The 13,809-nt window shown below is 42.9% G+C and overlaps 1 pseudogene; it reads right to left on the bottom strand.

The window, feature by feature from the left end:
• Positions 1-4,362: 4,362 nt before the first annotated feature.
• LOC143294126 (dopamine receptor 1 pseudogene) lies at positions 4,363-10,439 on the bottom strand (annotated as a pseudogene).
• Between the last annotated feature and the right edge of the window lie 3,370 nt (positions 10,440-13,809).

The following is a 13,809-nucleotide window of genomic DNA, read 5'->3' as shown; positions in this document are numbered from 1 at the left end:
ACCCTTAGTCAGTTCACTGGTAATAAAAGTTTCTCAGTTCTTCAATTATGCATCTGTTCTACCCTATATCTTGACCGTGTGGAATCGAAATGTCTTCGTAAAATTGCGGGAGAGTTTCAATCCGATTTTCCAAAACCATGCAGAGGGGTATATATATATATATATATATATATATATATATATATATATATATATGTGTGTGTGTGTGTGTGTGTGTGTGTGTGTGTGTGTGTGTATTTATATGTGTGTGTGTGTATCTATATAGAAGACTTATTTCACTTTATTTTCCTGTCTTATTCTATTTTATTTAAAAATGGTTTTATTTCATATCATTTAAACTTAGTCTAGTCTATTTCATTTTATATTCATTTTTCTTAGTTTCTATCATTTTGTTTATTTTTAGTTTTTTTTTTCCAAATTTCTGTAGTTCTCTGAAACAGACACACTAAAAAAGAAGACTCGACCCGCAGTATAAATTAGACTTACTGCTGCAGAGAGTTTACACGACAATGGATGTACTGATGATGTCAGAATCAATCGAACACACACACAAAATATCAAATAAAAAACAAAGTCGTTGTGGCATTGTTCGCATTTCGTGACATTATGTTAAGGAGCCGCATAGCTTTCAAGCGCGCGCGCGCGCGTACACACACACACACACACACACACACACACACACACACACACACACACACACACACACGGCGCAAACTTTCGCCCCCCTACCCACCCCCACCCTCCTCACACACACACACACACCAATCTGGATTTTCCGAGATTATAAAAGCTTCGACAAGCGATGGATAACTGCAGCAACAACACAACAATAAGAAGGATGATGATGAAGATGACGACGACGATGACGATGACGATGACGATGACGCTGACGACGAGAAGAAGAAGAAGAGGGGGAGAGAGAGCAAACCCCCCCCCAAAAAAAACACCTAACGAATTAGGAACAAAGAACAAAGGAACAACAAAGAGTCAAGAGGAACGTCTAAGTTAAGTCTAAGTTACAGGGGAGGGGTCTAAGTCTAAGTTAGGTCTAAGTTAAGTCTAAGTTACAGGGGAGGGGTCTAATCTCAGTTAGGTCTAAGTCTAAGTTATAGGGGAGGGGTCTAAGTTAAATCTAAGTTACAGGGGAGGGTTGGAGATGTGGGTGTGATGGGGAAGGGTGGGGGTGGGAGTGTGATGAAAAAAATACAAGAGAAGAAGCGATGACAACACCTGCCATTATTTATTTGAGGCATGCAATGGAACGCTCACGCCTTTTTATTATTATTATTATTATTATTATTTTATTTTTTTTTTAGCATACACGCACACGCAGAAACACATTTACATACTGACGGCAACACACACACACGCAGGCGCGCGCGCGCGCCACGTAGACACTCACGCAGAGCCACACAAACGCACAGACACAGGCACAGACAGACAGACATTCTAGGTTCGAAATAGTCTCTGTTAGGGTTTTTTTCCACTCTTGTAAAGAAGATTGTGTTATCAAGCGTCACTGATATTATCCCGCATCATGACGACAAATGCCTCCATGAAGCATAAAAACTACTCTAGCCACAAAGATATACGATGTTTCTCCTTCGCAAGGGAAAATGAGCATTAGCTTCACACTGGGTGGGTCCTCATGTGACGAATAGGCCCAGTCTGGGCTTTGAACTCCGGTGCACAGCGGACTGGGGATGTAGCTGGTGATGCCCAGGTGTATGTGGGCTAAGTGCCTTCTTGACATCAAAGAATAATGAGGCTTGAAGAGTAAATGACTAACAAACAATACCCTTTGAAAATGCACACAGGGACAGACACACACAGAGAAATTCCCCCCCCCCCCCCCCCCTCCCCACACACACACTTTATTGTGAAGCGCGGTGAGCCCCAACTGAGATGGGGGCACTGCGTTATATAAGTTTGCATTTCTTCTTCTTCTTATTATTATTACGCAGCGATTGGCGGGGTTGATGATGAAAAAAAAGGTTGATGTTGAGAAACGACTGCTTGCATAGGTGTCCTGTTACAACGCAACAGGTGTCACAGTCCCATTGTTTATTGTCCCGTTACAATACAACAGGTGTCAGTCCCGTTGTTTTCTGTCCCGTTACAATACAACAGGTATCACGGTCCCGTTGTTTATCGTCCCGTTACAATGCAACAGGTATCACCGTCCCGTTGTTTATCGTCCCGTTACAATGCAACAGGTATCACAGTCCCGTTGTTTATCGTCCCGTTACAATGCAACAGGTATCACAGTCCCGTTGTTTATCGTCCCGTTACAATACAACAGGTATCACAGTCCCGTTGTTTATCGTCCCGTTACAATGCAACAGGTATCACAGTCCCGTTGTTTTCTGTCCCGTTACAATACAACAGGTATCACAGTCCCGTTGTTTTCTGTCCCGTTACAATACAACAGGTATCACAGTCCCGTTGTTTACTGTCCCGTTACAATGCAACAGGTGTCACAGTCCCGTTGTTTGTCCCGTTACAATACAACAGGTGTCACAATCCCGTTGTTTATCGTCCCTTTACAATACAACAGGTATCACAGTCCCGTTGTTTATCGTCCCGTTACAATGCAACAGGTATCACAGTCCCGTCGTTTGTCCCGTTACAATACAACAGATGTCACAGTCCCGTTGTTTGTCCCGTTACAATACAACAGATGTCACAGTCCCGTTGTTTATTGTCCCTTTACAATACAACAGGTGTCACAGTCCTGTTTATTGTCCCGTTACAATACAACAGGTATCACAGTCCTGTTTATTGTCCCGTTACAATACAACAGGTGTCACAGTCCTGTTTATTGTCCCTTTACAATACAACAGGTATCACAGTCCCGTTGCTTATCGTCCCGTTACAATACAACAGGTATCACAGTCCCGTTGCTTATCGTCCCGTTACAATGCAACAGGTATCACAGTCCCGTTGTTTATTGTCCCGTTACAATACAACAGGTGTCACAGTCCTGTTTATTGTCCCTTTACAATACAACAGGTGTCACAGTCCTGTTTATTGTCCCTTTACAATACAACAGGTGTCACAGTCCTGTTTATTGTCCCTTTACAATACAACAGGTATCACAGTCCCGTTGTTTATCGTCCCGTTACAATACAACAGGTATCACAGTCCTGTTTATTGTCCCTTTACAATACAACAGGTGTCACAGTCCTGTTTATTGTCCCTTTACAATACAACAGGTGTCACAGTCCTGTTTATTGTCCCTTTACAATACAACAGGTGTCACAGTCCTGTTTATTGTCCCGTTACAATACAACAGGTATCACAGTCCCGTTGTTTATTGTCCCGTTACAATACAACAGGTGTCACAGTCCTGTTTATTGTCCCTTTACAATACAACAGGTGTCACAGTCCCGTTGTTTATTGTCCCGTTACAATACAACAGGTGTCACAGTCCCATTGTTTATTGTCCCGTTACAATACAACAGGTGTCACAGTCCGGTTGTTTACTGTCCGTTACACCACAACAGGTCACAGTCCCGTTGTTTATCGTCCCGTTACAATGCAACAGGTGTCACAGTCCCGTTACTATCCCGTTACAACGTAACATGTATCAGGTATCACTGTCCCAATGTTTACTGCCCTGTTACAATATAAGAGATATTACAGTCCCATCACTTACTGTCCTGTTGCAATGTAACAAGAAAAACAGTCCCATTAGTTAACGTCCCGTTATAATGTAACGCTGTCCCAATATTTACTGTGCTGTCATAATGTAACAGGTATCACTGCCCCGTTACTATCCCGTTACAATGTAACATGTATCACTGTCCCAGTACATACTGTCCTGTTACAATGTGACGAATATCATTGTCCCTTTTCTGTCCTGTTACAATCTAACGGGTATCACTGACCCATCACTTATAATCCCGTTACAAAATCTTAAAATCTGAAAAGAAAAAAAAAAGAAAAGAAAAAGAAACAGTAAATCGGGCCTCAGACTTCACACCAGGAAAAACACCAGGGCACACCAGGTAAAGTAACAGTTTATTCACTCACAAACGAAAACAGTTGTTCCTATTCTCTAATTCACTTCCACACCCAACCTCCCTCTATCTACCCCGGCTTCTCTTACCCTGAACCCAATGTAGACAACAAAACGAACTTCACACTCTGAATCTCACATACACAGGTACAGCCCCTCGCTCACTACCCAGGCATTCCACAAAACTCCCCTGTCCATGTCAACACGCAGCACAGGTTGACGCTGTCGTCTTTGGAAAACCCGGTGACTCCGGTCCACGGAAAGAGGGACGGTTGTCTCGACGCCCAAACCCCACCCGTCGCTGGTTCCGGCGCTAACTCCACCCTCCTCCACCTCTCACTTCAGGCAACTCTGGCACCAACCTCCGGCACCGCACGGACACTGGGGACCTGACGTGGAAGCGGCAACAGGGCTGACCATGTCTTGACGTGAAGGGAGATTAACAGCTGAAACACCCTTGCACAAAGTGTGAACATCCCGATGGTCGAATAAGAGAAAGTTGGGGAGGAGGAGAGCCAGAAAGAGAAGAAACGCAGAAGCTGACACACACACACACACACACACACACACACACACACACACACACACTGTCAAGAACAGAGAAAAACATACATCTTCCAAAGATGCACAAAGGCAAAAATGCAAAGAACCAGGGGATGAGAAAGAGGGGAGGGGGGGGGGGGGGGGGGGGGGAAGACAACCCCGTGGCCTCTGCCAGAAAAAGTTCAAAACCAGTCTGTGAGGAGACGGAACAGAGAGACGCTTGAATCTGAACCATGAACGGTTCACTCAGAAGCATAACCACACGAGCGGCACGGACCACATTGCCACACGGACACACTAACTCACACATGCTCACATACTCCCATGTATGGCAACCCTATCGTCTTAAAAGCTGGTACCATGCCGTCTTCGCCTGCTGTGAAACCTTGCATGTGTTTTTGCCACCCAATGAATTCTGGTGAAGATACATATAATGAAAATACAATAAAAATGAATATTGCTAGCGGATCATGCGTGGATTGATAGTGGCAGTTTCAGGAAAATGAATATGTATAATGCATTCGTGTGTAGAATATAATAGAATAGATTTTATTGTCATGAAACCGTAAGGTTTATAAGACACAAGTGCAATGGTAAATAAAAGAATGAATGAAAAACACACAATTAATCAATCAGTTAATGCAGTAAATTGCAGTAGCATTCATAAACAAATGTTCCTAATCTTGTTTGTATATATTCATCATCTGTTAGCATCACCTGACTGGGAATATTTCCTGTGTTATTCGAATTTTAAATATCTTTTAAAAATTTGTTGCCTTAAGGTTTTATATTTAATACAATGATCAAGAAGATGGATTTCGTCTTCCAGGATGTTACACTTGTTGCACAATCTGTCTTCTTGTGGAATATTTAAATATCTACCTTTCTCAATCTTTAGATCATGTGCGCTTATTCTGAGTTTCGTTAAAGCTTGTCTGTGTTTTGCATCTGATATATTTAAAAGATAGGTTTCAGTTTTGTACTCTGCTACAATCGTATTGTAAAATTTTAGCTTTAATGTTTTTTTCTCTTTTATCTTTCCAGTATTTGATATATTCATTTTCTAATTTTTTTTTAATTTATACACGACGTATTTCAGTCTATGTATGCTGAATGTGAATTGTTTTTTTCCAAATGTGATCAAGGCCTATAATTTCGAGTATCTTTCTAACAAATATCAACCATGGGGAAGTTGTGTTTTCTTGTTAGTACATGGACTTTTATATTTTGTTGATGAGGGAAGTTTCTGGTAACTGAATAATGTGAATCCAATATGTGATAATTTGACACATTATCTTTAAACTTATTGGGAATCTGCCCAGTTCACCTAACACAGGAAGCACCATAGCTTTTTTGTGTACTCCAAGTATTTGCTTACAGAATTTAATGTGTAATTTTTCATTATTATTCGATAAGCAGTGTGTGTGGATCTTCTGGGTTTGTAGCCCACCTTTTTAACTGGCTGGATGCAAACGCCAGATGAGCTGACACCAACCATGTAATGAGGGCTTGACTGTCTCTTTGTTCTTGTCATGTAACCTTGATAGTATACAGAGTGCTGAAAATGTAAATAACGATTTTATCGTATTGTTGTTGCTTTTTTTTGACACAATGGATTTCTCTGTTTGAAATTATCCAGGCTGCTCTCTCTCTCTCTCTCTCTCTCTCTCTCTCCGGGGAGAGTGTGTCGCGGCCATTTGTTGTTGATGTTGTTGCTGTTGTCTGCACGTGTATTTGTTGTTCTATCAAAGAGGATTGTTCTTCAGAACTTTGCCATCGCCAAACCATTTTGTTGCTGTGGGTTCTTATACATGCATGCTACACACACGGGACCTCGGTATATCGTTTCACCCGATTGACTGACATCCTGACCACTAATCCAGGTCCAGTGGAGAGGGAAGTAAAGATCCCGGTCGGTATTGGGATTCGAACCCGCGGACACTTGGTTCCAAGTCGGGCACAGTACTGTTTGGCCACACAGCTCCACATCGACACAGATATTGCACAGGTGTAAGATGGCAGCTGTGCGACACAAGCTGTGAAAGAAGACCAAAATGCAACGGATTTCGGCACCAACATCACATCTAGATCTACCTTGACATCGTTGGAGATGGCGAATGGCATGACCCTGCCTTGCCTTGCCTTGCCTTGCCTTACCGTGCCTTGCCTTACCTTACTTGCCTTACTTCGGCTTGCCTTGCCTTGGACCCTTAGCTCTGTGAGGAACAGTGTGATAAATAGAATTGTGCAACCAACAACCATCTACCTGAATATCTAGTCATCAGCCTCATCCACATGTAATATGCAGCTTCTGTTCAAACGTGTGTGTGTGTGTGTGTGTGTGTGTGTGTGTGTGTGTGTGTGTGCAGTGCGTGCATGCGTGAGTATGCACAAGTTTTTATACTGATATGAACTTGTACTCGTATGTATCTGTGTTGTGTATGATTTTCGATTTATGTTCGTATCTTGTCATGTACTATCCCCCCCACACCCCCCAATATCCCTTGTGACCCCGGTACACTTGGTAATAAAGACATATTCTATTCTATTCTATTCTATGTTGACTCATGCTCTAGCCTTCTCCGTCTTGGACGATCGTGTGTGAGTGACTGTGTCTCAGCAATCACATGCCAATAGCATGTCAGTGATGGCAAGAAAAATAGACTGGAAACACACACACACACACACACACACACACACACACACACACACACACACACACACACACACACACACACACGATAGCTGTTAACACCATTTCAAGCAGCTAACAACTCAAACAGGGAGGAAAAGGCTGTTTTCAGAAGGAAATCGTTATCAGTCCCCCGCCTTCTGTATCATAAGGCGACGCAAAAAGCGCTAAGTCACGGTGCAAGTAAACCATCTTGAGAGGGATATTTGATTTACGACCTGAACATGGTATAGGAAAGATGAGATGCTTCTGCTGCAGTGCATCTCTGGGATATAAACCATACAGCAGATACTGCATTTGTTGCCATGGTGAATTAGGAAGCGTCGCGAGCTTACAGTTGTACTGGGAGGTCGCTGGTTCGAGACTCATGAGATGCGTGTCACTGAGGGATTTTTTCGGCCAGTGGCCGGCTTCTACCCAGCGTCGAGTATTGTTTAAAGTATAGGATAATTGTTGCTGTACCTTAGGGGGGTGTTGAATAAATTTTCTTTCCATTGTTGGAGGTGCGTTTATCTCTTGGGCGTAGTTCACCTCAGGATGATGTTATGAACAGAAGCACAGAGTACAACATTTTGACGTATTCCCAAGCAAACCTGAATGGGCTTCTGTAGAATGATCGTAATCATCCTCATAATCATTAATGCCACAGCTATATATATTACACCACAGGGAACTAGGTCAGGTCAAATATGTCAAGTGTGCTATCCAAGTTACACCACAAGGAACAAGGTCAAGTCAAACAGGTCAAGTGCGCTATCCAAGTTACACCATAAGGAACTAGGTCAAGTCAAACAGGTCAAGTGTGCTATTCACGTTACACAACAAGGAACTAGGTAAAGTCAAACAGGCCAAGTGTGCTATCCCCAGGAAACTAGGTCAAGTGAAACAGGCCAAGTGTGCTATCCCAGTTACATCACAGGCACACACACGCGTGCGCGCGCGTGCGCACACACAAAACGATGCATGCACACGCACAGACACACACGCAACATACACACAGTTGTTACACTCTGAATGTAATAGTATCTTACCCACATGTTTTTCTTTTTACATAATAATTGATGTATACATGGTGATAAGTGAAGGGTGTGTCAGGTTTTGTTGTTGTTGTTGTTTTTGCTGACGGGCATTTTATTTTATTTTAAGTGAGCCTAAAGAAAATTTTCTGTTTTTGGTTGAAGCAGATAATAAAGTATTTTGAATTGAATTGAATTGAATTGAATTGAATTGAATTGAATTGAATTGAATTGAACCAGGTCACTCCGTGACGTAGCAACCTCAGTAAGCCATGCCGTTGTGGGAATGCACTGCCGAAGGCACAGAAACCACATGGACTGCTGCAGGGAACAACTGTACACCAGATCCTTCCAGGTCTGGCGGTTGTGTGTCAAAGCCTGTGTCTCTGCAAATGCTTTTCCTGTCAGTTCAGCAATGTTTTTCAGTCCATCGGTTTTTGTTTGGTTTTGTTTTTTGTTTTTTTTGTTTTATTCTTAATTTCCCTGCGTCTCCCTCCTTCAACAGTGCCCTTGGAGACGTGCGCCAAACCGTTATACAGAACACTGGGCCGTATAAAAATCTGCTGACATCAGTTAAAAACAAAAAGAAGACTACGTTGGTGTGGCCACCTAACAAGAACCGATGGCCTTGCCAGAACAGAAATGTAGGTTGGGCCATAGCCAGTAGGCACCCTACCCAGTAAGCTGAGGACTGGTCCACGTGGAACTGAGAGACTGTATGTTACATGTCACTTCCATTCGAAATATTGCACGCACACACACTCTCTCTCAATCCCATTTGAATGGCTATATAATTCAAAGACAGAAACAACAGATTTGGCATACTGAGGCATTTGCCAGTGGAAAAGTAGATCGAACATGCTTTTCGCGGATTATCAAATTTTCGCGCAAGCACACACACACACACACACACACACACACACACACACACACACACACACACACACACACACACAGGCACGCGTGCACATATACTTTTGCGAATCGTCAAAAAAACAAAAAACAAAACAAGCAAAAAAACAACAACATTGGAATAGAAACCATTCTTCTACAGATATGAAGCAGATAAAAAAAAGAAGAAAACTTAGCTGAGAACTGCTATTTTAGATGACTTTTCACTGTGGTGACTGACTTCTCTAGTAGATCCCCATTGTAGCTTTCGGCGAAATGCGAGTCGAAAGTCCTGATTGACCATGGAATAAATGACAGGATTCGCACAGGAGTTGGCATAGCCAAGCCACGTGAAGACCTGAAACATAAGTGGGGGGATGCACGTGCCGCAGTAAGCAGCAATGGGGTTGATGATGAAGAAGGGCAGCCAGCAGAGCAGGAAGACCCCCACCATGACTCCAAGAGTGACGGTGGCCTTCCTGCTGGATGCTTTACCGGTTTCCTTGCCGGTCGCCACCACACCGTGACGTTGGTCAGTCACTTTTCTCTGCTTGTTTATCACCTCTGCATGGGTTCTCGCAAGCTGAATCACCCTGACACAGAGACAGACCACGGCGATGCAGGGAACGTAAAAGCTGACGGTGGATGACAGCAGAGCGTAAAGGAAGTTGATGTTCAAGGTGCAAGTTCGTGCGTTTGTATCCTCTGGCATCGTTACAGACTGCTTCTGGTGCCACTTAGACTGGATCGGAACGAACGCCAGGGCAGCCGACACCACCCACGCGATGACGATTTGAATCTTTATCTTAGCTCTTGTCATGAAGCCCTGGTAATGTAGAGGGTACTGAAACTGTAGATAACGATCGACGCAGACGAGGCACAAGTGTAAAATGGAAGCCGTAGCGCACATGATGTCCAAGGACACCCAGACGCTGCAGAAGGTGGAACCGAACTCCCACCTGCCGTGGACGTCGTTGATGATGGCGAAGGTCATGACCACCACCGACACCAGCATGTCAGCGATGGCGAGGGACAGAAGGAACAGGTTGGACTGTTTGCGTTTCAGATACCTGTCCGTCAGGATTGAAACAAACACCAGCAGGTTACCCAGGTAAGCCACCAGTTCACAGCTGGCCAAGAGGACACCGATCACCACTTTCCTTACCAGGCGATACACCTGGGTGTCATCCTTCACCACCTCTCCGCCCTCTGTAGCATTCACGGTGGTCAGCACAGCTGCTGAGCTGTGGGTGATAACAGTCAGGGTGTTTGACATTGCTAAACACGAGATATGAGTGGAAAAAGAGGATTAAAATTAATCAGTATAAAATGAACAATACCTCACTGCAACAGGATTTCAAAGCAAATACATATTGTATTGGTGTCAGCACTGAATGCGGTGGTGATTGATGAATATCAATGATATGTTTACGTCAGAGTGCGTACAGTTTATTGCAAAGCGGAACACCATCAACTGCAACAACAAAGATGATGAAATGGAGGTGATATCAGAAACAAAAATAGCAAAGATAAAAAAAGATTAACAAAAGAAACATCAAATAGTAAAAAAAAAAAAAAGAAAAAAAAAGATCATACTGAACACACACGCGTGCACGTACGCAAACACACACACACACACACACACACACACACACACACACACACACACACACACACACACACACACATCCCATCCCCCCATCCTTCCCACCGTCTAATATCACTTCCCAGTGCAAAGACTTTAAACTAAAGAAAGAAAGAAAGAAAGAAAGAAAGAAAGAAAACACACACACACACACACACACACACACACACACACACACACACACACACACACACACACACACACACACACACACACACACACACACACTGAAAATAAGTGAGGTGCCAAAGTGTTCATTGCAAAGACTGAGGTAATATTTTTTGCGTTTTCGGGAAGTTGAAATCGTTCTGAAGCTATCTTCATTATCGAAGTCATTATCACATGTTGAACTTCACAAAACATGACTTGCGCGCGTTGATTGTAAATATATATCTACATATCATTCATTTGCGGATGTCTGATTAAAGTGCATGGAATGATACAATCAAACGATTCGAAAGACTTTTCAATCCAAACTTTGCATTTTTTAAAAGTATTTTAGAATCCCCCAAATACCCTTTGCAAAATATTCAGTATTTAGCGCATAAACAACAATGACAAGTGCCAATATTTTGTAACTAACATTGTTTGTCTATAATTATCAAGTAAAAATCCTGGCTATTATAAGAAAATATTCAATATGAAAATTTCATGTAAGCCTTGAATTGAAAAACCAACCAACCCATGTTCGTATCTCAGCACTTTATCTATTCGAAATGACGGCATGACCAGTATGTCCGTTTCATTATCAAACAAAACACGCCATTAGTGTTCCGTTAGTATGACATAGATCAATTCATTCATCCACAAATAAATGTCATCTGCATTCTACACAAGTCCGGCACTGCCTGACAGAATCTAAAAAAAGATCGTAAAGTAAAATGTTGAAATAATGAGGTGCATAAACCGACCCCTGTGTGATACCGCACTACCTTTTTTCTGGAAAGAAGAGTATGATGTCTTGACTTTTACCTCCTTACTTCTCATGTGCGCTCACATTTGATGCAAGAGCAGGTATTACAAAACAGACGCACAGACTTGAAATTAGTAGGCATTACAACACAGCCAGACTTCAAATTATATTACAGTTTGTTATGCCACCTCTCTCTGTCTCTCTCTCTCTATATATATATATATAAATTATGTATTCCTGTGTGTGTTGTGGTGGGGGGGGGGGGGGGGGGAAGGGACTGGGGGGGGGGGGGGTGAATGTAAACAATGGAGCAAAGAAAAAATCCACTGGAAATGATATACTTTCTGCTAGTGAATTGACATTATATGTTTACAGTGTCGTAGTTTACAGTGCACGCACACACAGAAACAGAGAGTAAGAGAACATAGAAATCCATGATGTCATTAACTTTCGGTCCCAGTGACAACCAAATTGATCTTTGTGAAACAGTACCCGAAGTTGTCGACAATCCTATAAAATATTGGTATTCATAAATCATGTCCTTCTTCAGGCTGACAGTGATAAGGTTTGATTTATTTCAATTTCAGGTTCATTCGTAAACTGTTGTACGATTTATTTCAATATCACAGTACGATGTATTTCAAGCGTGATTTATTTCAATACTTTGGGTGGTTTATGACGCACAGTGCTCTCTTGTGATATATTTCAATGCTTCACACACACACACACACACACACACACACACACACACACACACACACACACGATTTAAGACAACCACACATCGTTGCTCATTTCAACACTAAAAATAGTCTCGCCCTGTCCACAGTTGACGAATGCACGGGGAGAACTGGGTTTAGATTTTACTTCAACAACCAGAAGTAGAAAGGAGTGTTACTCTCACAATGTGAGGTCGAACAAAATATGAGCCTGATTACTGCTTATTTGAACAGTCATTTGCACAACAGGCTGTCTACGAAGCCTAGTGATCGCCTTCATCATTCGTTTCCTTGTTATTCAGACAGACTTCAGTCATACACGCACACCCGCACAGACACTCAGGAATATGGGGGCCTCCTGCTTAAATAGACCTCCAAGAGCGTGTGAGCCACGTTTTGATGTTTATTGTATTATTCTTTTTTTATCATGACATATTTCTCTGTGCGAAACTCGGGCTGCTCTCCCCATGGAGAGCATGTAGCTACACTGAGAGCGCCACTCTTTTTCTTCTTTTTTCATGCTTCCAGTTCTTGATTTTTTTCTTTTGGATTTTTCTGTAGAATTTTGCCAGGGACAACCCTTTTGTTGCTGTGGGTTCTTTTACGTTCGCTAAGTGCATGCTGCACACGGGACCTCGGTTTGTCGTCTCATCCGAATGACTAGCGTCCAGACCACCACTCAAGTTCCAGTGGACGGGGAGAAAATAGTGGCGACTGTGCCGGGATTCGAACCAGTGCGCTCAGATTCTCTGCCTACCTGGGCGGACGCGTTACCTCTAGGCCATCACTCCACTCTACACGGGAAGCTGTGGATGACACGTGTACCTTGGGAAGGACATCGATAGGTAATCCCATTCACCAACAACAGAAACACGTTCTGAACGGTGTATACCAAACAGCTCTCCCACAACATCGGATTCGCCGAGTCTGTTTGTCAGCCATATAGTAATGGTCTCTATGTGACTGGACAGTTTCAGTTTCTCAAGAAGGCGTCACTGCGTTCGGACAAACCTATATACGCTACACCACATCTGCTAGGCATCTAGATGCCCGACAGCAGCATAACCCAACGCGCTTGTCAGGCCTTGAGCGCTTGCTTATATGTTTGTGTACTTGTCAGAGTGGATTTCTTTTTACGTAATTTTCCCAGAGGACAACACTCTTGTTGCCATGTTTTTTTGTTTTGTTTTTTGTGTGTGTGTGTGTGTGTGTGTGTGTGTGTTTTGTTGTTGTTGTTTTTTCAGTGCGCCAAGTGCGTGCTGCACACGGGACCTCTGTTTATCGTCCTATCCATATGACTAGACGCTCAGTTTGATTTTCCAGTCAAACTTTGGAGAAAGGGCGAGAGCGGGAATCGAACCCAGACCCT

Source organism: Babylonia areolata, chromosome 19 (assembly GCF_041734735.1).
Source record: "Babylonia areolata isolate BAREFJ2019XMU chromosome 19, ASM4173473v1, whole genome shotgun sequence".
Taxonomy (NCBI): Eukaryota; Metazoa; Mollusca; class Gastropoda; order Neogastropoda; family Buccinidae; genus Babylonia; species Babylonia areolata.
The sequence above is the reverse complement of the archived record's forward strand: the minus strand, read 5'-3'. Positions and strand labels throughout refer to the sequence as shown.